Source organism: Physeter macrocephalus, chromosome 5 (assembly GCF_002837175.3).
Source record: "Physeter macrocephalus isolate SW-GA chromosome 5, ASM283717v5, whole genome shotgun sequence".
Classification (NCBI taxonomy): Eukaryota; Metazoa; Chordata; class Mammalia; order Artiodactyla; family Physeteridae; genus Physeter; species Physeter macrocephalus.
In genome coordinates, this window is record NC_041218.1 from 99480409 (window position 1) to 99506984 (window position 26576).

The 26576-nt window shown below is 39.2% G+C and overlaps 1 protein-coding gene across 14 annotated transcripts in view; it reads right to left on the minus strand.

Moving 5' to 3' along the window:
- Positions 1-26576, minus strand: part of COA1 (cytochrome c oxidase assembly factor 1) — a 190318-nt gene that overhangs the window by 16167 nt on the left and 147575 nt on the right. The window lies entirely within an intron of this gene.

Here is a 26576-nt window from a genome sequence, read left to right on the forward strand (position 1 = left end):
GAGGATCCCACATGCCGCAGAGCGGCTGGGCCCGTGAGCCATGGCCGCTGAGCCTGCGCGTCCGGAGCCTGTGCTCCGCAACGGGAGAGGCCACAGCGGTGAGAGGCCCGCGTACCGCAAAAATAAAAAAAAAATTAAAAAAAAAAAAAAAAAAAAGGTGACGACGTTAAAATGAGGCCAGTAGGGTAGAGCTCTAATCCATTATGACTAGTGTCCTCATATGAAAAGAAAGAGATGCCAGGGATGCAGGTGCACAGAGAAAACCACGGGAAGAAGGAGACCACCTGCAAGCCAAGGAGCGAAGCCTCAGAAGAAACCAACCTGCCAACACCCTGGTCTCCAACTCCCAGCCTCCAGAACTGTGAGAAAATAAATTTCTGTGGTTGAAGCCCCTTCCCCCAATTAAAAGACTAAGAAGGTAAGCATTTAAAAAATTAAGCATAAAAACATTAGTGCCAGCTTACCAGTTTTGGCTCTGGAGTCTTAGAATAACCGAAGGCTTCTAGAGGAATAATCTCTACTCTGAATTCAGGATAATCACAGGAAAGCACCCTGGCACGAGTCAACTTTCCCCCTTGGTTAAGCTGAGTTAAGAACGCTGAGGGTAGGTGATGGCGCTGTGATGAACTGGGAGATTGGGATTGAAATGTATACACTAATATGTATAAAATAGATAACTAATAAGAACCTGCTGTATAAAAAATAAATAAAATTTTAAAAATATAGTTTAAAATAAAGGCAGTTAATTGTAAGAAACAAACAAACAAAAAAATACCTACAAAGACACACACAAGAAACGACAGAGAGTAGAGCCTACTTTGAACAATAACAATTTACTCAAATCTGGGAGAAATTTCCACTACTTACAGTGTGAATGAAGACAGAGACACACTCCAGTGGCCAACTGCAGCCCCGCCTCTGAAGGGTAAGAGCACAGTTGCCAGGAAGTGCATGGGAAGAGGGTACAGCAGCCCTTCGCCTCTCTCCACCCCTAGCCCAAAGTTCCTGGGTTGGTAGCAATCAGGAAACAGGCAGCCAGCCCCAGAGCGGGTGAGTCCTGACAGCCACCCTCCCTACCCCATCCGGAAGTTCTTTTTCTATATCCATTCCGAGACTACAATCCTAATCAATACAACCCCAGAGTAAGTAGACACAGGACTGGCAGTGGCAACAATTGATTCCAAGAAATAAAATAATATGGAAAAGAGCATTGATCTAGACACATAATTAGTTATTGAAAGACACTGCCTGTAAGAACCAAGTACAACAGGAATAAAGAGACATCATGCTAAGAAGGAAATGGGAAAAACTCAGATAAGGAGATTTCAAGGAAACTTGAAAATGCAACAGCAGACCTGACATTAGCATTGGAGAAAAACAGCAGAATTACCATGGCAGAAAAGCTGAATTCATAATGAGGAAGTTACATTCAAGAAGTTTTCCCATAATGTGGAATGAAAGAGCAAAAACAGAGAAAATGACAAATGCCAATTTTATAGAATTAAGATCTGCCAAACCTGATCATTGTAATTGCTGTTAAATGGAAGAAGAGACAAAACAAAATTATACTAGAAGAAAACTTGACAGAGTTGAAAAAGGACAAAACTGCACACACACCATGTTCCAGATCCATTCTCCATCCCTCACTGGCAAAAACTTTACATGACATGGGAAAAAAAAAAAAAAAAGAAGAAGAATCCAGTGCCCTAAAAAGGTATACCCATAAAGGACAATGAATTCCCAAAGACAATGGAATAATAACAATAAATACCTGAGAAGCACAGAATGTGATCCAAAAACACTGTAACCGGGAATTCCCTGGCGGTCCAGTGGTTAAGAGTTGGTGCTTTCACTGCCGGGGACCAGGGTTCGATCCCTGGTCGGGGAACTAAGATCCCTCAAGCCCCCTCCCCACCCCCCCCAAAAAAAAACAAAACAACAACTCTATAACCAATCAAACTGTGTGAAGACAGAGGAAGGCATTATAAATTTGGAAAGAACTCAGGTATTATATAATCTACACAGCCTTCCTGAAACATTAGTTAAGATATACTACATTTCATCAAAAGATAAATCCAAACTCCCTAGAAATAATGGTATATTACGACTGACAGCACGCACTGAGACCAATTAAATTAATTAGATCTAAATAATTAGTTTATACAGTTACAAAATGAATGAAAACATCTAAAACTTTTTAAAAGAAATAAATTTATAATATGGCCTAAAATTCCACATAATAAATATAAAATATAAGTAAAATCATGCTGAACGCCTCATTCATCATAACTGGGGTAAAAGTACTATTATTTTCCTTGATGTTGATAGAGAAATTAATAGAATTAAAAGCATGATGCAAATTCACTGCAGGAAATAAAAGCCTTAGCCATAGGAACATCAATTAAAATAAACGTGAAGGATTTAGACTCTCATATTGTGGTAGGTAGGTTCCCAATTTGTCCCTCAGTGAACCACACCTCCTGGTGTTTACACCCTCTCACATGAACCTGGGCTGGCACTAGGACTCGTTTCAGCCAACAGAATGAGGCCAAACTGATGCTGTGGCAGTTCCATGCCTCAGCTTGAAGGAGGCCTGGCCTTCCACTAGCACTCTTGGGAGTTCCAAGCTGTCATCTAAGAAGTGTGTACCCTGCCCTGCTATGGAGATCACATAAAAAGTGAAGAGGCCACTTGGTAAGGGAGAGGACTGAGACTAGATGATTGATAGATAGATAGATAGTAGATACACAGACACACATGCCCCACGGTTCCAAGATCCCAGTTGAGCCCAGCCATCCTTCATGGACATTCCAGTCTAAGTGAGCCACCAGATGACTACAGTACCAGCAGAATAACCATGGAACAGAAGAACCATCCAGCTGTTCCAACCATACATTATGAGACTTAACAAAATGGTTCTAAGTTTAAAGCCACTAAGTTCTGAGATGGTTTGTTATGCAGCAATAGAAAATCAAAACATCTTTTAAAAGCTTTTCTAGGGACTCACCTGGTGGCCCAGTGGTTAAGAATCCGCCTGCCAATGCAGGGAACACGGGATCAAGCCCTGGTCTGGGAAGACCCCACCTGCTGCGGAGCAACTAAGCCCGTGTGCCACAACTACTGAGCCTGCGCTCTAAAGCCCGCATGCCACAACTACTGAAGCCCATGCGCCTAGAGCCCGTGCTCCACAACAAGAGAAGCCACTGCAACGAGAAGCCTGCGCACCGCAACGAAGGGTAGCCCCCGCTCACCGCAACTAGATAGCCCGCGTGCAGCAACAAAGACCCAACGCAGCCAAAAATAAATAAATAAAAAGCTTTTCTAAAAGGATTTTTTAAAAAAACTCCTTCAAATATACGTCACTTTTAAGAGCAAAAATTTAAAAAGCAATGAAAGGCTTAAAAATGGAAGACTTGACATATTCATACAAGAACAAAGCAGAGTGGAAATATTCAAAGAGTAGAATTCAAGGCAAAAAGCATTAATTGGGATAAAAATAGACAAAAATATAATAGTTATAAATATTAATGGCAAACAACATAACACTAAAATATACAGCCAAAAACAACTAAAGAAAAAATATTTTTAAAAAATTGGAAACAACCACAGTAGGAGACCAACATATCATTTTCCATCTTTTACAAATCCAGTCAACAAAAAACAAACAAGAACAGGGAATTTGCGATAATTTTTTTTAACCTTGCAAGATTCAACGTGTGTGTGTGTGTGTGTGTGTGTGTGTGTGTGTGTGTATGTGTGTAAACATATTTGAACACAGTGAGATTTTCCAGTGTCTAACAGGCAGCATTCACCCCATAAGGCTTTGTAAACATTCTCCTGTTCTCACCACCCAATCCTGTGACTACTTCCTGGAGAATAAATCTGTACAACTCTTGAGAGGGTAAAGCAAGTGTAGATCAGTAATTATGTATCTTAAACCAATTAATCTGAACCACTGTGTAAATTCATCTCACACTACTACAAGTGGCTATTATCCTTAATTTTGAAGATTAAAATGGTAAAATTTTGACAGAGTTTTAAATAAGATGGGAGAACTTAAATCAGCTTAATGCCATTTTCAGTAAGACTAAAACAAACTAAAAATGTTAACAGTTGTTATCCATTCAGTCAACAAATATTTGTCAACTGCATCCAAAATACCAGGCACCATGCTGTGCATTGGAAATACAACAGAGAACAAGATAGCTGTTCATGGATTTTACACTGTAGTGGGAGGAGACAAAAAATAAACAATAAGACTGTTTTAGTTAGTGATAAATACTTTGGGAAAAATAGTGTGTCCAGAGAATAAGAAGACAAGCCACAGACTAGGAGAAAATATTTGCAAAAGACGTACCTGCTAAAGGACTTTTATCCAAAATATACAAAGAACTCATAAAACTCAATAAGAACACAATAAGAAAATGAATCACCTAATTAAAAATGGGCAAAGAATCTGAACAGTTCAACAAAGACATAAAGATGACATAAGCATATTACAAGATATTCAATGTCAAATGTTATTAGGAAATTACAAATTAAAACAACAATGAGGGGGCTTCCCTGGTGGCGCAGTGGTTGAGAGTCCACCTGCCAATGCAGGGGACACGGGTTCGTGCCCCGGTCTGGGAAGATCCCACATGCCGCGGAGCAGCTTGGCCCGTGAGCCATGGCCGCTGAGCCTGCGCGTCCGGAGCCTGTGCTCCGCGACGGGAGAGGCCACAACAGTGAGAGGCCCGCGTACCGCAAAAAAAACAAAAACAAAAACAAAAAAAAACCAAACAATGAGATACCATTAGGCACCTATTAGAACTGCTAAAATCCAAAACACTGACAACACTAAATGCTGGATGTGGAGCAACCACTGCCGCTGGGAGTGTACATCCTGGAGGACGATTTTGCAGTTGCTTACAAAACTAACCTACTCACCTACTTACATACATACATGTGACATGCTAGAAAGTGAAAGGGGGAAAGAGCAGTTTTAGCTGTGGAGTGAGGGAAGGCCTCCCTGCCAAGATCTGAGTTGAGACTGAAGGAGTAATCTGAAAACCCAGGGAAGGGCAAGTAAACCAGACTAAGGCCCTAAAGCAGCCACAGGCTTGGTCTGTTCGAGCAGCAGAAAGCAGGCTAGTGTGGTAAATGAGGGCAGGCAGCGTCTTCACCACACAGATCTTTATAGGGAAGGGTGTTGAGTTTGAATTTAATTCCAGGTATAATGAGAAACTGCTGAAGGTTTCAGTCAGGGGATGACATGCTCTGGCTTGGTTTTTTGTTTTGGGGTTTTTTTTTGGTTTCTCTAGAAAGGGCAAGAAGGAAGCAGAAAGTCCAGTTAAAAGTCTTCTGTGCTAGTCCACACCAAAGGTGATGGCAGTTGGACTAGCTGGTAGCAGTGGAGATGCAAAGAAGTGAACAGATGTCCGATGTGAAGCACAATAACAAGGCTGAAGGACAAGGCACGTAGCAGAGTGATTTTACAGAATTTATCATTATCCTTAAACCTCCTCAGAAATATTTTGAGCATTCAAAACTACAATGCAGTTAGAACTTAGAAATGATAAGAGTCTTGTAGAATAAGCTTTAAATAGTAAACTAGGATTTCTAAATCTCATGATGTCTCATCTGTTTGAACAAAACACGTTTCAAGGCCATTCTCTTAAAGATGTGAAAACACAGCAAGAAGATATTCAGTATTTTCTGGCATCCAAAACTTCATATAATAGACTGATTCATAACTATTTTGCAAGTGAGTATGAGTAAGGCAAACCCTATTAAACATTTACTTCAGCATTTTTACTGAAAGCCTCCATTTTAGAAAATGAATTTAGAAAAGTAAAACAGTTCGGTGTCACTGATTAAATTTAGAATCTGGGAGGCTTGTAGTTGACTCTACCATCCCTGAAACCCTCCCCTTTATTTGACTCAACTCGCTACCTATTTTCCTTTTACCTCTCTGGCCAGTCCTCTTAAGTTCCTTACTACAATCTGTAGTCCTCTACCTGTCCTATATTCTCCCTTATTCTATGTTATGGGCTGAACTGCCTCCCCCTCCACCCACCACAAAATTCATATGTTGAAGCCCTAATACCCAGTATCTCAGAATGTAACTGTATTTGAAAATAAGGTCTTTAAAGAGGTAATTAAGTTACAGTTAAAGAGGTCTTTAGGGTAGGCCCTAATCCAATTATGACTGGAGTCCTTATAAGAGGAAATATGCACAGAGACATGTGGGCAAACAGAGAAAGGACCACGTGAAGACAAAGGGAGAAGATGGCCATCTTCAAGCAAAGGAGAGAGGCCTCAGAAGAAAGCAAAATTGATGACACCGCTAGAATTGTGAGGAAATAAATTTCTGTTGTTTAAGCCACCCAGTCTGTTGTATTTTGTCGTGACAGCCATGGCAAACTAATACACATTATGTCCCCACTTCCACCCCCAGCTTCCGTCCCCATCCCAATCTTCACCTAAGATCTTATTCAATGACTTGAATTTGGGTCTACTAAGATGATTCCCAAATCTCTGTATCTAGGCCAGGCATCCCTTCTGTGCTTAAACTAAACCTCTATTAAACACTTACACATATCCCCAAGTGAGCTCCTTCCCCTCCGCCATGCCAGCTCTCCCCTTCTAGCATTCCCTACTGCAGTGGATAGAACCAATCCAGGTGCCTAAGTAAGGTACCTGGGAGTCATCGTCATAAAAACAAAAATAGCTACCACATAATTACCAAACATGTGAAAGCTTTACACGCATCTCCGCGAAGAAACGAGAACTCTCATATACTGCTGCTGGAGTATAAGTTAGTAAAAGCACCATAAACTACTGTTTGACAAAATCTATTAAAGTGTACACTTTAATAGATTTTACATACCCAATAACCCAGAAATCCCACTCCAAGATATACAGAAACATGCATCAAAAAGCACACAGAAGATGTTCCTAGCCATGTTATTTATAACAGGCCCCAAATAAGAATATCCTCAATGACGGAATGGAGAACAAAACAACTGTTGTATGTTCACACAATGACACACAGTACAGCAATGAAAATGAACAAGTGAGAATAAACCTTAGAAACATCATATTGGGCAAGAGAAGTCTGGATCCCAAATATTGCACACTGAATAATTCTCTGTGCGTAAAATATTTTTCCTCCCCAAAGGTGGGGGGTTGGCGGGTAAAAAAACACACAACACAGAATGTCGTCACCAATAAGGCAGAGTAAGAGACCCCAGCCTCCATCTCCCAACAAAGAACAATCAGACAGTTATTCGTGAATGAAAATCGCTCCTGGAGAGCTCAGGAATCCACTTAAGAAGCATCCGCACCATAGTGGATGAAAAAGCCTGAGGGTAACTGCACAAAAAAGGTAAGAAGAAAGTCTGACTTTGCCTTCACCAGCCCATCCCCCAGGCCAGCACTGCTCGGTGCCAAGAGGGAACTCCCCCATGTGAGACAGTTCTCCTTGCCAGGAAAAGGAAAGCAGGTGAGTGACTAGCCTCCCCAGCCTTTCAGGGCATGGCACACAGTACCTGCTGCAGTTTCACCCCACCAGAGACAAGCAAAGCGGACACGTATGGAGAGAGCTCGGAACAGGAAGAAGGGCCGGGGCTACCAATGCAGCCACGTGGCAGGAGCAACACAGTCCCCAGTGGCCTGCTCTGCAGAGGATCCCAGCAGCTTTCACCAACAACAGGCCTGGCGGACACTGCAGAACTGGCAGCCTTCATCACTGAGGACCTCACTGCGCACCCCAGCAGACTGCTCCACAGAGGACTCCGGTAGCTTTCACAGCTGAAGAAACCAGAAGGCAGCACAGACTGCTGTAGACCCCCTGCAGACTTCACCACTGACATTTTCACCCACAGGTTTTCACCTTGACAACAGGGCTGGAGTCCCTGCCCGTTCCTTCCCCACGACTTCCCGCTTGAGCCCAGGATCCTCACCGGCAGACAACTCAGGCCGCTGCAGCTGCGTGCAAGCAAGACACCAGCCTAGGCCCCTGCAGCTGACCCCCACCGATGTGCCTGCCTCTATGGCCCTTGCAGCCACACATGTGCACACCAACAGCTAAGGCCCACATAAGACTCTGACTCTTGTCACTGGTCTGCACAGCTGCACATACTGGCAGCCAGCCCCTGCAGGCCACTGGCGCCAACTCCCATCACAGGCCTCCAATGCCATGCACATGCCTGCGGCAAGCCCCTGAAGCCACACAAGTGTATGGTGACAGCCCAGGTCCCCAGAGCTGCTCAGGCACCCAGAGCAAGCCCCAACTCCTGTCACTGGCCTGCACTTCACGTGTGCCCAAGACAGTCCCGGCAGCCACACCTCTATGCTCACCAGCCTTGATTCCAGATACCAGCTCCAAAACCATGCATGCCCCGTGGCTAGCTCCTACAGACTCACAAGTCAACTCTAACAGCCAGGTCTCCTAGAGTTGGCCCCTGACACTGCTACTGAACCTCTGACCTTGCCACTGCACATGTATCTGCAGCCAATCCTGCCCACACAGGCACCTGCAGCAGCCCTCGCAGCCAAGCATGTGCCACCAACTCTGGCCACCACCACTGCCTGTCCTGGTACGTAGCCGCTGGACCTACAGACACTGCTGAGGACCTCAAGATCCCTCGCAGACACTGTGGACCGCCTCTGGCTCTCACCAAGGATCACAAAGTTGTCGGTGCAGTGGATTCCTGCTGCTTGAACTGACGAGATACCATGCGCCCATGGGGCCTGGAGGTGCCACACGCCCGTACACTTGGCACCCTGCAACACTAGACCCAGGTTTACAGCACAGTCCAGTGGGCCCCCACCTGCAGGTGAAGGTCTTTCCTCAGTGAAGTCAGTCCATAAAGTCTAGAAGTGACTGCTTCTTCACATACACAGACACCTACAGCAACCAGAAAGAAACAAGGAAAAATGACACCACAAAAAAAATCACAGTAAAATTCCAGTAACTGACTTCTCCCCAAAACGGAGATAGACGAACTGCCTGACAAAGAATTCAAAAAACTGTTATAAAGATGGTCAGAGAGCTACAAGAGAACACAGATAATTTAATGAAATCAGGAAAACAACAGAAGAACAAAATGAGAAGTATAACAAAAAGATAGAAAACATAACGAAGTACCAAACAAATTTTGGAGCTGAAGAATACAATCACTGAACTGAAGAATTCAATAGAGAGCTTCAACAGCAGACTAGATCAAACAGAAAAAAGAATCAATGAATTCAAAGACAGGTCATTTGAAATTATCCAATCAGAGAAACAAAAAGAAAAAAGAATGAAAAGGAATGAAGAAAGCCTACAGAACTTATGGGACACCATTAGAAGAAATAAACAATGCATTATGGGAGTCCCAGAAGAAGAGACAGAGAAAGGGCAGAAAGCTTGTTTAAAGAAATAGTGGTGGAGAACTGCCCAAAATGGGGAGAGATTTGGACATCTAAGTTCTTGAAGCTCATAGATCTCTGAACAATTCAATCCAAAGATAACTTCTCCACTATACAATAATACATATATATACAATACATAACGTAAAGTAATACATTATAACTTTCAAACTTAAGAGACAGAGAACCTCGATAGCAGCAAGAGAAAAGAAGCTTATCACTTACAAGGGAACCCTCCTCACACTATCAGTGGCCTTCTAACCAGAAACCTTACAGGCTGGGAGAGAGTAGGATGATATATTCAAAGTGCTGAAAGAAAACAATGCCAACCAAGAATCTGTTATCTAGCAAAGTGGTCCTTAAGAAATGAAGGAGAGAGGAAAAGGTTCCCAGACAAAAAAAAAAAAAAAAAAAAAAAAAGGCTGAGGGAGCTCATTATCACTAGACCTGCCTTACCAAAAATGTTAAAAGATCTTCAAGCTAAAAAGTAAGTACACTAAATAGTAACATGAAAACATATGAAAATATGAAAGTTAAGTAGTCAAATTCAGAAAACTCCAACATAGTGGTATGTTAATCACTTAACTCTAGTATAAAGGTTAAAGGACAGAAGTACTATAGCTATGACAATTTGTTAATGGATATACAATATGATAAGATATAAATTGTGACCAAAAAAAACCCCATAAAATGTAGGGGGAGTAAAAGGGTAGAGTTTTTTGGTATGTGATTGAAATTAAATTGCAGTAACTTTAAAGTAGACTGTTATATCTATAACATGTATTATGAAAGTCTTGTGGAAACCACAAAGCAAAAACCTACATACATACACAAAAGATTTTTTTCTCTTCTTAAAAAAGGGAGCCAAAGCGTACCACCATGGAAAATAATCAATTGACAAAGGAAGAGACCAAGAGAGGAAGATGACAATAAAAAGATCTCAAATAAACAACCTAACTTTATATTTCAGGGAATTAAAAAAGAAGAACAAACTAAGTTTAATGTTAGCAGAAGGGAGAAAAGAGCAAAGATCAGAAACGAAATTGATGAAACTGAGACCAGGAAAAAAAATAGAATGGCTCAACAAAATTATGAGGTGGTTTCTTGAAAAGATAAACAAAACTGACAAACCTTTAGCTAGACTAAAAAAAAAAAGAAAGAGAGCAAGACTCTAAATAAAATTAGAAATGAAAGAGGAAACATTACACTGATACTACAGAAATACAGAGGATCATGAAGATTACTATGAACAATCATATGCCAAAAAATTAGATAACCTAGAAGAAACAGAAGTTCCTAGAAACACACATCTACCAAGAATGAATCAGGAAGAAAGATAAAACCTGAACAGACCCATGAGTAAAGAGATTACCAATGAGTAATCAAAAACCTCCCAACACAGAAAACCCCAGGACCAGACCGCTTCACTGGCAAATTCTATCAAATATCTAAAGAATAATTAAAGCCACTCTTTCTCAAATTCTTCCAAAAAGTTTAAGAGGATGGAAAATATTGAAACTCATTCTACCAGGCCAGCATCACCCTGATTCCAAAGTCTGATAGTGACACTACAAAAAAAGAAAACTAAAGACCAATATCCCTGATGAATAGAGATGTAAAAATTCTTAACACAATATTAGCAAACTGAATTGAACACATTTTAAAAGGATTATATACCATGACTAACTGGGATTTATTCCTGGGATGAAAGGATGGTTCACCATTCACAAATCAATAAATGTAATACATCACATTAACAGATAATCATAGGATCATCTCAACAGACACAGAAAAAGCATTTGACAAAACATGACACCCTTTCCTGATAAACACCCTCAGCAGGTTGGGTGTAGAAGGAACATAACTTCAACATAATAAAGGCCATACATAACAGACCCACAGCTAACATCATACTCAACAGTGAAAACCTGAAAGCGTTTCCTCTAAAATCAGGAATAAGACAAGGATGCCAGCTATTACCAGTCCTATTCCACATGGTACTGAGAGACCTAGCCGGAGCAATTAGGCAAGAAAAAGAAATAAAAGGCATCCAAATCAGAAATGAAGAAGTAAAATTGTCATTATTTGCAGATGATATAATTTTTTATGTAGAAAATCCCAAAGACTCAAGACTAAAACTGCTGGAACTAATCAACAAATTCAGTAAAATTGAAGGGTATAAAAATTAACACATAGAATCAACTGTAGTTACAAATAATCAAACATCTGAAAAGAAATAAAGAAAATTATTCTATTCACAATACCATCACAAATAATAAAGTACCTAGGGATAAGTTTAACCAAGGAAACAAAACTACAACACCTTGTTGAAATAAATCAAAGAAGAAACAAATAAATGGAAAAGTATCCCATGTTTATAAATAGGAAGACTTAATACTGTGAAATATCCATCCTACCCAGAGCCATCTATACATTTAACACAATCCCTATCAAAATCCCAATGACATTCTTCAGAGAAATAGAACAATCCTAAAATTTGTGGAGAAGCACAAAAGACCTCAAATAGCCAAAGTAATCCTGAGAAAGAAGAACAAAACCAGAGGTATCACACTTCCTGATTTCAAACTGTACTGCTAATCAATAGTAATTAAAACAGTTTCGTTTGGCATAAAAGTAGACACATAGGTCAGTGGAACAGAATAGAGAGCCCAGAATTAAGCCCCCACAAATACAGTCAACTGATATTCAATAAGGGAGCCAATACACCCAATGGGGAAAGCATAGTCTCTTCAACAAATGGAGTTGGGAAACTGGATAAACACATGCAGAACAAAAACAGGAAAGTGGGCCCCTATCTTACACCATTCACAAAAAACTAACTCGAACTGGATCAAAGACTTTAACATAAGACATGATACCACAAAACTCCTAGAAGAAAACACAGGGAAGAAGCTCCTCAACATGAGTCTTGCTAATGAGTTTTTAGATATGATACCAAAAGCACAAACAACAAAACCAAAAATCAGCAAGTGGGACTACATCAAACTTAAAAGTTTCTGCACAGCAAAAAAACAATCAACAAAATGAAAAAGCAACTACAGAATGGGAGAAACCTTTTGCAAGCCATATTTCAGATAAGGGGTTAATAGCCAAAATATATAAAGAACTCATACAATTCAATTTTTAAAATCCAATTTAAAAATGGGCAGGGGAACCAAATAGACATTTTTCCCAAGAAGACATGGAAATGGCCAACAGGTACATAAAAAGATACTCAACATTACTAATAATCGGAGAAATGCAAATCAAAACCACAATGAGATATCATCTCACACCTGTTAGAACTGCTATCATCAAGAAGACAAGAGATAACAAGTGTTGGTGAGGATGTGAAGAAAAGGGAACACTTGTACACTGTTGGTGAGAATGTAAATAAATTGGTTTAGCCGCTGCAGAAAATACGGAATTTCCTCAAAAAATTAAAAATAGAATTAAAGATCCAGCAACTCCACTTCTGGGCATATACCCAAAGAAATGAAAACAGGTTATTGACGAGATATATGCACTCCCATGTTTAGTGCAGTATTATTCACTATAGCCAAGATAGGAAAACAACCTAAATGCTTGTCAACAGATGAATGGATAAAGAAGATATGGTATGCATGTACATATGTATATATACCATAAACACACAATGGAATATTATTCAGCCACGAGAAAGGACACCCTGCCATTTGTGACAACATGGACAGACCCTGAGAACATTATGCTAAGTGAGATAAACCAGACAGAAAAAGAAAAATTAGACAAATACTGTATGACATCACTTATATGTGGAATCTAAAAAAGCCAAACTCTAAACAACAGTGAGTAAACTGGTGGTTACCAGGGGATTGGGGGTTACAGAATAGGACAGACTACCTTGCTTAAGGGCACAAACTTGCAACAGTAGCAAATAAGCCCTAGATATCTAATGCACAGTATAGTAAATATAGACAATATTGATCAAACTTGCTAAGAGAGTAGCTCTTAATTATCCAACAACTTAAAGAAATGATAATTATGTGATGTGACAAAGGTGCTAAACATTGCTACAATGGCACTCATATTATTACTATATAAATGTATCAAATCAGTATGTTGTACACCTTAAGTTTACAGAATGTTGTATGTCAAATACACTTCAAAAAAAAACAAGACAGATAATGACAAATGTTGGTAAGGGTGTAGAGAAACTGAAACTCTTATATACTGCCAGTGGAAATATAAAAAGGTGAAGCTGCTGTGGAAAATAGTTTTGTAGTTCCTCCAAATGTTAAACATAGAGTTACCAAATGACCCAGCAACTACACTCCTAGGTGTGTACCCAAAGGAACTGAAAACAGGCATTCAAACAAAACTTACACAAGTTTAAACGGGGAGAAAATAACTCTTAAACCCTAACCACCCAAGAAAAGTATCCAGAACATATAAGTAAATCCTACAAACCAATAAAAAAAGAACAAACAACCCAGAAGAAAAAATGAGCAAGAAATATAAACAGACAGTTCAAGGAAGACTTATGGCAGTAAATGTATGAAAAAGTATTTAGTCTCATCAGTTTTCAGGGAAATGTAAATTAAGACCATAGACTAGCACTGTATATCCATCAGAATGGCAAAAATTAAGAAGCAGGAAAATGGAAAGTGTTAGCAAGGATGGAGATCACCGGCAACACTCATATACTGCTGATGGAATGTAAACTGGTACAACCACTTTGAATCACAATTTTAGATATCATGTAAAATTCAGCATTCACGTATCCTAAAACCCAATAATAGCAGCATTGCTCAAAATAGCAAAAATTTGGAAACAATTCGGATACTCACAGAAAGGCAAATAAACATATGATGTATTAGCAGAAAGGAATATTAGACAATAATAAAAATGAATGACCTACCATTAAAGGCAACAACATGTAGAAACAAACAAACAAAAAACAAGAATACATGATAACTTTTTTGTAAAACCTCAAAAATAAGCAAAACTATACTATATATTGCTTAGGGATACATAAATTTGTGATTTTAAAAACATTTTAAAAAGGCAAAGAAATGATAAACAAAATTGAAGATAGTAGTATTTCTGATGGGGAGGTTAGAGGGTAGAATGGTAGTGGAGTTTTGTAAAACTTGACCTCTACCCTATTAGGGTCTCCAGCTGGGCCTGAGAATTAAATTGACTTCAGACAGATTAAAAGGAGAAAAGCATACACATTTTATTTTTTCATGTACAGGTAAGCGTCCACAAGAAAATGAAGACCCAAAGAACTGGCAAAACCTAAGTGCTTATATATTAGGTGAACAAGGAGAGGCAACTGTGGAAAAGACCAGAGACAGACAGGAGTTATTTTTACAAGGTTTGTTTTCATAGAATACTCAGTCTCAACTCCCGGCTCTAGTGATAAGAGTGCTTCCTCCTGGTATGGTAGGCAGAGCATCTTCCACTTGTGAGTTTTATCTCCTGCTTTCAGGAAGAATGGGGTGGGGGTGGGGGTAGTCGAGCACCCTTCTTGCACCTGTTTTCAAGTGCCTTTAGCCCAAAATAATCCTTACGCCAAAGTGGCATATTTTGCCATTCTTCAATAGTGTTGGTTCTCATGTGTTCTTACACTGGGTGATCAGTGCACAAAAACCTGTAACTTACACATGTGACACATAGATTCTTTTGCATGTATTGACTAGCACATATTTTTAAAATATAAAAAACATTTTTAAAATATAAAATAATTATATAATAGCTCTGTGCCAAAAATAGAGTAAATACTCAAGAAATATTAACTATTTTTATTGTGAGGGGAAAGTACTTACATAAAAGTATAATAGAATTCAATCATGTATATGCTGCACGGTCTCAATAAAACAGGACTTATTTTTTATGGATAAAAAATAACAAGGAAATAAACCAAAATGTTCACAATGACTCCTTCTGGAAGATGAGAGGCAGAATAAATTACTTTTTTCTGGATCTTCATGCTTAACTGTACTTATAAATCTTCTGCATTAAGCATGTTTAAATTACTAAGAGTGACAGCAGAACCAAATAGAACAGTCAATGACTACAATGTCTGACACGTTTTATGCACTTAACAAATATCTGTCGGATAATAAAGAAAAATATCTCACGTCTTCAGTCTTATCAAATTACTAAATGGTTTTGCTTCGCCATTTTATCCTAGCAATGTGACTCAAAGACCACTACAGGATATATTTTAAAGGTCGCACACAGGCCCTTGTGCTACTCTACACAGCTTATGCAATTCTCACTCAGTTGGCATCTCGCAAAGACACTGCAGAAACACAGGAGTGGAGCTAAATACCCACTCCGCTCTTCGTTTAATCTCTCTGGGCCTTTGTTACCCCAGCTGTAAAGCCCAAACAGTACTGTTATGAAGAATAATGGAGATTATACCATAAAAGCAATGTGTTAATAGTTTTGAGTTGCCCTTATCCTCCTATACTTTGAGTATCTTGCGGGTATAATCAGATCTTTGTGACTGACTGACCGTCAGAGTTTCTGAAATAAAAAAAGAGGATCAATAATGGCTTCTTAAAAAGAATTTTTAAATGTCTTCGTCTTCCCCCACCCAAATAGTTCTGCCACTTCTGTTTTACAGATTAGAAATCTTCAATGACTAAGATGGTCTCTGATAAAAATCAAAACTATTCTTAAAATTCAGCTCAGAGTGAACTTTTCTTCTCTTTTATGTATGGTACCTTCCTAAGAAGACTCTTGTTTACCTGCAAGGACAAACTGTATGTTACTTGTGTTGGATTCAATATAATACAATGTGTGGCAAGTGGGAAGCATTTAATACACATCAAAGACTATTTCTTTCTTGTTCCAAAAGTTAAAGGCCTTCATAAATCTCAATAGCTTTAAGGAAGTGTTGGAGTAATCACCCTAAACAATGTAAAACTGCTGACGATCAAATTGCTGTGGGCAATTTGATATTAAGCCACTCCCTGTGTTATGAAAGAATGAACCTAGCAACATGCTTTGTCCATGAATTCAGCCTGACGTAGTCCTAAAATTGGAGAGTATGATTTGTAACAAGTGGACCTGAGTCAAGGACAAGATTTCCTTAATGAATAGGCTTAACTGAGCTAGTCACTGAGGGAATAAATATGCCCAACTCAGTATCAGGGCTTATCTTCAGGACTTGTAAGGGCAGACTTCCCATGACCACTCTCATTCCAGCCCAGACTGTGCTCTCTGCATAGCTGAACCATGGCACAAGTGTTAGATACTATGTCAAAACTGTTGATAAACTGATAAAATGTCTTGGTTGAAGGTAATTTTAAAAGTTAAAGGTCATTAGCCAAGTTTATTTTTCAACAAATACTACACTCTGCATTTTTCATAGATACTCTCTATACAAGAATAGCCCTTCATGTTTTTTTCTTCCCCAACACACATAATACATGACATCTACAAGCACAAATACCCTGCCAGGCTACAGAATAAGTAAGTACTTCACTATATTGTAACACCACCTCTTTCTCCCCTGCTCAAGGAGGCAAGTAGAAAACTATTGTAAGATTAAGTGTAAATCCATCCTAATTCATATTGTAAAAGTAAAATAATTACAGAGAAAGGTTATACTTTGAGAGAGAAAAAAGTGCTACTGGTACATAGTTCAAGAAGATTTACATGAAAAATCTTATCAAAGAATCCTATAATGAACTTAAACAAAGCCAAATGTTAATAAACATCCAACTAAAATCATTAATGCACTGCTTTGCTGATTCCTTTAATATTAAGAGCCCCTCAACAGATCTCTGAAAATTACTACCTATGAATACTGACTGCTTCTAGCTCTCCCTTTTGGGAATCCTGTACTTGCCTATTCATGAACAAAGAAGAAATTTCTAAAAGAAATAAAATGAAATATTAGCAGTGTATCATCTGAAGAAGTACGATTAACATTTACTTTGTTACTAAAATTTTTTAAATAGGGAGGTTGCCCCTCCATCCACCCAATTAAACATGATTAAATAGGTGACATATTAAAATCTAGGCTCTAATCCTTACTCGTGATTGGGGGAAAAACTTACAACCACTAAAAGGAGATGGGAATGCTTTCATGATTCCCATATTCTTGGTAGAAAATTACATCTTTGTTTCTCTCACTAGTAATTCAATTCTAAGTAAGATTTATAACCTAAGAAGATGAGATTTAGACTAATGAATTATTTGGTTATTAAAAAATACGTATGTGGGCTTCCCTGGTGGCACAGTGGTTGAGAGTCCGCCTGCCGATGCAGGGGACACGTGTTCGTGCCCCAGTCCAGGAAAATCCCACATGCTGCGGAGCGGCTAGGCCCGTGAGCCATGGCCGCTGAGCCTGCGCGTCCGGTGCCTGTGCTCCGCAACGGGAGAGGCCACAACAGTGAGAGGCCCGCGTACTGCAAAAAAAAAAAAAAAAAAAAAAAAAAACAACTGAGGGCCATCTCACCTAAGACCCTCCCCACAATAAACTGTAATCCCAAAGGGCTACATCCTTAACTGAGAATCTGAAATCTGAAGCAGATTATAATTTAGGATCAAACTGCTTTTCTCAAACTTTAAACTTGGTTTATAACCCATCCCAGATTAGAATACTCCCAAAGTGTCTGTCAGAAGCAAATGCAAATTTTCTAAGTACCTACCCTGTGGGCCTAAAAATAGTCTTAAATAATTTTTCAAATGTAGTATCGAGGGCCCAGTCAAGGATAATGGAATACACAGGAAACTAAACAGGAATAAGAATAAGCAGAAACAACAGACAGGAAAAAGTGTTCAGGAAATAACCTGAGAAATTGGAAATATCAGATGCAGACAAAAAAATAATTGTGTTTTCTGTGATAGGATAAACAAAAGACAACTTGGAGTTTTTAGCAGAGAAGTGAAAACTACACAGTGACACAGTTTGAAAAAAGAAAAAAAAAATAGAAAGTCAAGAATTAAAAATAACCCCAATTAAGAACTGAATAGAGAGGTTTAAAAGCAGATTAGATGCAACTTAAAAGATATTTAGTAAATGGAAAGACAGGAGAAAAGCCTAGGGTATGCTGGAGCTGGCCTGAACCAGCCTGTGAAAGCCAATTATGTGCAGCTCCTTCTAACTCTGCCTCAGTGAGGTCACGTTGGTTGCCTGAAACTGCCCTTGCGAATATTTACACTATGGAAATCAACAACTGCTACAAATCAGGGCTTTTTTCCCCCACTGGAGAACCAGTTTAACAGCACATCACTGGAAGCAACCATACAGAATTCAAGACAGACAGACAAAAAGATGATGAATGCATGACAGAGGGTAAGAAATGTGAAGAATACATGAGAAAGTCCAATATATATTTAAGTGGAGGTTCAAAAGAAACTGAAGAAATTGAAGAACAAGAGAATGGCAGGTGAGAAAATGGCTAAGATTTTTCCAGAACTAATTAAATCACCAAATCATAACTGTAAGCCCAATGAATCCATTACAGGATAAATAAAAAGAAATCTGCAGTGAAGTAAGACTGACCACTGTACCATTAGAGTAACCTATTTATTTTTTAATCTATGAATTCTTCTTTACAAATTGTAAGTGTTACCAGAATTCAGGCAGGTGGGGATTTATTTTCATTTATTTTACCCAGAACACAATGAAGCCTACATTTTGGACCTGCAGATTGAGAACCTTGTTACCTCAAGAAAGTTTTCTTCTACTTTTATTTTTCGCTTTTGTTACATTTATTCTGATCTCTCCCTTAGAAATACCTTATTCTCCTCTCTCTGTCCTCAGTATCTGTAGTCTTTACCCTTGCCACTTCACTTCCCTGTCATCATTTTCTCCTTATTCTGGACAATCTCAAATACTCAATATAGGATTGATTCCATTTTCCACAGGATCAGCTCTGCTCTTTACAATTGCCATTGCAGATTTTTATCCCACTATTGCATTTTCAGGGTTTTTTTTGTTTCATTTTTAGCTCCTCTTAAAATCATTTCAGCTCCTCTTAAAATCTCATTCTGATTTTTTCTTATGACTTTTTGTTTTGATTTCATAGAGGTCATATTTTTTGCTCTCTTGCTAAGAATAAAATCTTACATTTCCACACATATCTTCTGTATACCATAATAAATCATACAGAATGATTCTTAAGCCTTCCCTCATCATCTTTGGGTAATGGTTCTCTTCTTTTATGCTACAGATTTCGTTCATAATTTCCATAAAGATTATCTTTGCAGAAAGAAAATGTACAATTTTTAAATGGCAGAGTATACAGATCACCCTTGATTCCCGCCACTATCCATTGGATGGTGAAATTTTGCTCACATCTTGAATTTGGTCAGGTTTTGTGTGTACAGGCTGATGTACACATGCCATGGCTCCATTTATAATACTCGGCAGACAGTACAACTATGCTGGACTGATCTAGGACCGTCTATGATTCTCTCATATTATGAGGAGAATTTTGTTACTATAACATCAGGAACATGCTGCAGTTTGTCTTTTAACAGAAAAAATAAATGCTAATCTGAAACCCTAAGAGCACAACTCTTGCAGGTTTCCTCTTAACACCACTTCTACAGCTGTATCGCATCCCTGGAAAGCAATATCCTAAGTTTCCTTTCATTCTCTTCCATACTACATATTGGAAATGTTAGTCTATGAATGGATACACAAAGAATGGTGCTGAAGGTAGTTTGGAGGAGTTTAGAGTGGGGGGAGATAGAGGAATCTCTAGTCAAGTTAACTGGCTTGTAATATGTCATGAAATACAAAACATGAAGGAAACAGGCTTCCAACAGTCATTCATGGTAACCTTCATCTTGGAAGTATGAGTGAACAATGGGAAAAGATCAAAGCCTCTTTCTAACTTCTCCTCCTCATCTAATTTTATTCTCCTGTGTTAGAAGTCAAAGCATAAATACACCACTAAGGCTTTCTCAGTCTACTCCAACCTCAATGTAGTAAGTAGTTAGTGGAAATGCCTCTAAAACTAAGAAACGGTTGATTGCTATTTAACTCTTTGGTGCTGTTATGGGACTATCTGAGTTGCTTAACAGGAAGCTGGAAGAAAGCATATCACACATAGCTAGCCTAAAGTCAACATTTTTAAATAAGTACATTTTTTAAAACAAAAAAACTGATATTTTAATCTCTGTGTTTGAACATATAGTCAACTAAAATATGGTGACAGGTATTGACTAATACAGAAAGAGTGAAATAACTAGAATTCTTTCACAACAGGAAGATGAAGATCAAGACTTATAATGACCATATACATTTTTAAAGACCTACGACAATGATTTTATACGTGGTGATGTAGACACTGATTTCTTCTCCATATCACTTAAAAGTCTGAAAATAGTCATTTTAGGATGATTTTTTAAAGTTCTACTCTAATCACTCTACCCAGTAAACACACAGAACTTGTTATTCCAGAAGGTGCTCAAAGGCAACGATATAAACAGCACTTAATTTAATTCACAGATGATAGCTCTAAATAGGCAAGTAAGGAAAGCTAGGGTTATTCTGAGGACATGTCCTGACCATACCTGCTGATATTCTTGAGAACAATTACCAGAACCTCATCCCCTCAAATGTGGAAAAAAAATTCAAATTTGGGAAAAGCTTCATTCTTTTTCCTTTTTACATATCACGATGAACATTTCATTAATAAAGTCAAGCTGAGTTCACTATTTCTTATTTGACAATGCTCCCCCAAACACTTAGTGTCTAATGGATTTCCCTTCATTAATAGCTAACATTTAATGAACCCTTACTGTGTGCCAGGTACTTTACTAAATGCTTTACATAATTAACTCCTTTCTCTGAAGGAATGCTATTATTACCATCAGCAGTTTAAAGATAGGAAACAAAAGGGACACAAAAGTCAAATAATTTGCCCAGCTTTTCATTCCAGTTACTACTGCTACATCACAAATTACACCAAATGTAGTGGCTTGAAAAACGATTTTATCATACATGAAATCTGTAGGTCAAGAATTCGGACAGGACACAAAGGTAACGTACAATGTCTGAGGCTACAGCTAAGAAGACTCAACAACTAGGGATGTCTCAATGGCTGGGGGTGGGAGTCATCCAGGGAAATTTTCACTTGCGTGTATGACTGTTGACGCTACTGCCACCTAGAATCTCAGCTGGAGCTGTCGACTAGAGCACCTACATACGGCCTCTCGTGTGTGCTGGGCTTTCTTCACAGCATGGAAGCTTCGGCATAGCAGGACATCTTGCATGGCAGCACAGAGACCCAAGTGCAAGTGCCCCCGAAAACAAGGTGGCGGCTAAATTGCCTTTTCCAACCTAGCCTCAGACATCGCTCAGCACTTACGCCACATTCCATTAGTCACAGGCAAATCACAAGCCTGTGCAGATTCAAGAGGAGAGGATAGAGACCCCTCCTCTCAACAGAGGAGTGTCAAGGTCACAGCCTATAAAGAGCAGGGGGCTGGAAGTGCAGCCATTTTTGGGAAACACAACATACCACCCATTGTATTGCAGAGATTCACAGTGCATGTTCTTAACTACCATAGTCAACTGAGAGCTCAAAAAGTGGCACTCTGTATAGTGCTTAACAACCAAGCTCTTGACCTAGTCCAAAAGTTTTTGTGTGGCGTGCAATGCCATTTGGAATCTGGAATGCGCAAAGGGACCCAGGGGAGGGTGAGTTCTGAAGAGGCTTCTTTAGGCTATATTCCCTTCATGTTCATCCCCCCTCTGGAAGCCATCAGTGAAAACAGAGGATTCTCTACACCACCAAGAAAAACGAAGAGTCTCTTATAATCTCTCCACCATGACAGTTCCCAGTGGTGGCCAATTCCAACATAAAAACCAATTTAAGTGTTTCTGAAAGATGGCAAGGGATGTCCCATGGCTATGCTACTCTCATAGACTTGACTTTTGGTCTGTGCACCATCATCTGGTCATCTGATGTCAAATATTACAGACTTAACCCAAATCAGACCTTGATTTCTGAGGTCGCATTTAAAACTGCCACAAGATCCACATTATTTACAAATAAATCAACAAATAGTTCATATTCAGGTGGGAATCTATAAGTCTAAGAGCAAGTTTCCAGAACCTTTTTTAGGGAGTAGAGGAGTTGGAGGAGCCATTCAAAACAAGTAATTTTTTATATCACTTTATTTCATATACATGTGATATAATCAAAGCTTACCACTGATTCCACTGCCAATTTCAAGGGTTTTGGATAAACTAAAGCACAATTGAGAGACTGGAGAATCAGGCTACTTAGAGACTCTCCAACGTTAAATCTTACAGGATCAGATCCCTGGCACAAAGCCAGGCAAACAAAAGGTACAGACTGACTCACTGGACTAAAAACCCACCTTTCATTAGCCGCAGAGGAAGAATGATGTTCTAAAGTGGTACAGTTATTATTTGGGTTGTGAACAAATACCTCCCCATTAACGGTCCCTCAGAATACTATTCTGAAAAACCTTGGTGTTACCAAGGAATTTCATTAAATCTGGTGGGGGGTTTTTTGTTAAAAATAATAAAATCATTGTCTTCAATAAAGTGTTGGTTGATACAAAGGGAAAAACCAAGAATGCCTTCCCTCTCTTTTGGTTTACACCCTAGGTGAAGGCACGAAAACACAGTCAGCTACAATGCACTCGTGGTTTATTTACAGAGAAACATTCTGGCAAAATTAGCATAACTGGTTAAGTGTTACTTATTTGGAAATACTGGTGTAGCAGTAATTAAAAAAAAAACAAAACTGCTTTACCAGTTTAACTTTAAAGAAGTCAAGTCATATTTTCATTTTGAATAAAATTTCAATTGACACAGACAACTCGAGCTGGACTATTAAAACAACCAAACAGTAGAGGAGACATTTAATGAATAAACTCCCCTGTTAACACTTTGCCTACATGGATTTTTCCAGAGGTACTGTGTTGTAGCTACATGAGGCTGGCTTTGTTTCTTTCAATAAATTAGAGAAGGGCAAAAGGTGGGGAGGGGAATGTGACAATCACACTTAATCCACACCAGGCCGCCATATGTCACTTTTGTCCTTTGCTGGTTCATTGATTATTTATGAATTCACTATCTGAAAAATGCTATATTTATCTTTACAGCCACAAAGCTGTCAATTCAGTTCCAAGTATGCCTGCCTCTGTTTTCAGTGAAATGCACACTTTGGGAGAAGGCGGCCTTTTGTATGACACTGTCCTATGCTATAAAACAGATATAAAAAAAAAATTGATATAATATAGGTGAGTTTCAATGTTGATACTGACCTGAACATTGTTATTATTTTGTAATGACTGTTAGATCAAAAGAAAAATGAAGCAGTCTCGGCTTTTAGAGCCTTTGGCCTCTAAAGATTTCCAGAGAGGCCCTAAATCCTACTCCCTACTGTATTTTGTTATCAATGGTGTTACTGTTTCCATTCTTTTCTTCTTTTATACCTGCTTGCTTCTGGTAAGTATCCTCTGCTATTATGTTACCTGCTCAAAGCTACCTGAGTTCCGACCACTGCTTCGCTGGGATGCATTACATCAGTTCTCGCTCAGAATCTGCCTGAAAGTTTCCTTTTCCCACATACAGTCATTGCCTTGAAGGATTCCACAGGTCATTTAAATTCCAACTTGTTTGCCAGCACACAGAGAAGACATACTTTTAGAAAGGCAAAGAGATACTCAGCTTTCAACACTAACTACCAGACAAGAAGACAGGGAAGATAAGCTTGCCTAAAGACATTTTAAATGCTTCCCTGATGGCTTCAAGCTTAAAACTACCACAAATCCATCATCTTTGTCCTGAGGGAGAAAAGTCAGAGGGAGAAAATAGATTAAAAATATACTTGCATCCTAAAAATTCTGTGAACGGCTTGAAGGATAAAAAAGCAAAGTGAAATCTACACTCGCAAATTACTGTCATTTCAAAGTTTTGTGATAATAAAGCCAAAAATGTAAATTGAATTTAATTTTCCCTAGGTGTGCTCAACAATTTTGACATGAAATGTCAAACATGTGATAAAGGTTCTTTAACAGTTAGTGACTGAGGGTAAAGACCTAATCCAAAGAGAAAAATAGCACTTCATAAATAGTTCCAACAGATCATGCATTCTTCCATGTTTTATTTTAATTAATCTTTTGAGGACACTAAAAGTCTCTTTCTAATTCAAGAGTGTGATGAAGACCTGCACCTCCATTAACAGGAAAATGAGGCAGACGGAGACTTAAAGACTTCAGAACTCCACTATGATGTAAGACTAAGTCATCAAATTCCTAACATGATTAACATATGAGATCAATGTTCATGTCTTAAAAAGCAAAAGAAAAAAAAGATTCAAACACAGCTTGACTGTTTTCATGTTTTAAAAAATAATTTAATCGCAGAGATTTATTCATGTTAGTGCCTAATTGTTTTATAGGACTGTCTACCTTCAGAAGCCCCTAACCTGTTTGTTCTTTACCAAATGCATCACTCCTTGTTCAGTCATCCAGGATCGAAACCTGGGCCTCTTCTGTCACCCTGCTTTCATCAGTCAGGATTAAGTTCAACCACATACAACGTGAGCAAAAACAAACAATCAGACAAAGCCATCAGCTTACACAAGACAAAAAGTAATTGTATTCTCACAAAAAAAGACGCCCAGATGTAGTCAGGCCAGTGCATTCTAGTTCACAGCACCGTGCCCTTTCTCTCTTGATGGCATCCTCAACATGTGCCCTCCCCTTCAAGGTGCAAGATGGCTGCCTGAGTGCCTGCTATCGCATGCCCATACAGCCAGTAGGAAAGAGGGGAAGCAGGACTTAATCCTTTTAATAACACTTTCTAGAAGTTCCACACACCACTTCCACTTTCATCTCACTAGGCTGAATTTAGTGATAGTCACACCTAGCTACAAAAAGACTTGAAAATGCAATCTTTTCATTGGGCAACAATACATCCAACTGAAAATTAGGGTTGTGTTAGACAAAGGAAGAAGGAAATGTTTGCCAGGATGAGCACAGTCACAGTCTCCAGGATTCTTCTCTCTTACTCCCCACATCCAGTCCTCTCAGCTCATCACCATTATTTAGCTAAGTCAACCCTATCAGCATGGTTGTAATTCACCTTATCATCATCTCCACCTGAACTATAACATCCTAGCTGAGCTCCCTGAGCCAGGTGGAAATCAGCTATATCCCATCTGGTCGCAGAAACTACAGAAAAGTGTGGGAAGAGCCATGTGAGTGGGAGGCAGCATCACTTCTCCTTCAGGCTCAGGCAAGCCACCCGGCAGGGGAGGAACTCTGCTCTTCCATGCAAACGTATTAAGGCCGCTAGGGAAAGACGGAGAGACTGACTGCAATCTGGTGTCTGCGTGATTGTGGAGAATCTTGCTGGGGTTCAGTGGTCAGAGATGAGGGTCTTCACAGAGCAGAAAATCATCTGTACCTCAAAAAACACTTCTCCGTGGGCAGAATCAAAAAATTATCAACACAGAATTCTGTACTCAACACAAATATTTTCCACAAATGAAGGCAAAATAAATACTTTTGCAGACAAATAAAAGCTGACAGAATTCACTGAAAGCAGACTTGCACTACGAGAAATTTTTTAATTGAAATATATTTGACATATAACACCCGCGGCCTCTCCCGCCGCGGAGCACAGGCTCCGGACGCGCAGGCCCAGCGGCCATGGCCCACGGGCCCAGCCGCTCCGCGGCATGTGGGATCCTCCCAGACCGGTGCGCAAACCCAGTTCCCCTGCATCGGCAGGCGGACGCGCAACCACCGCGCCACCAGGGAAGCCCGAGAAATTTTTTAATTGAAATATATTTGACATATAACACTGTGTAAATTTAAGGTGTACAACATGTTCATTTAATATTCATATTTGGAATACAACTGCCTTTGTAGCAATAATCAGCACCTCCATCACATTACATAATTATCATTTCTTTTTAGTGGTTGGAACAATTAAGTTGTCTCTTAGCAAGTCCGATGATTATAATACAATATTATCTATATTCTCTGTACTGTGCATTAATTCTATAGGACTTATTTACTACTTGGTGCAAGTCTGTCCCCTTAAAAAACATCTGTCCTATCACCCCTACCTTCCATCCTCTGGTAACCACCATTTCACTGTTTTTATGAGTTTGGCTTTGCTAGATTCTTCGTATAAGTGATATCATACAGTATTTGTCTTTCTCTGACTTAAC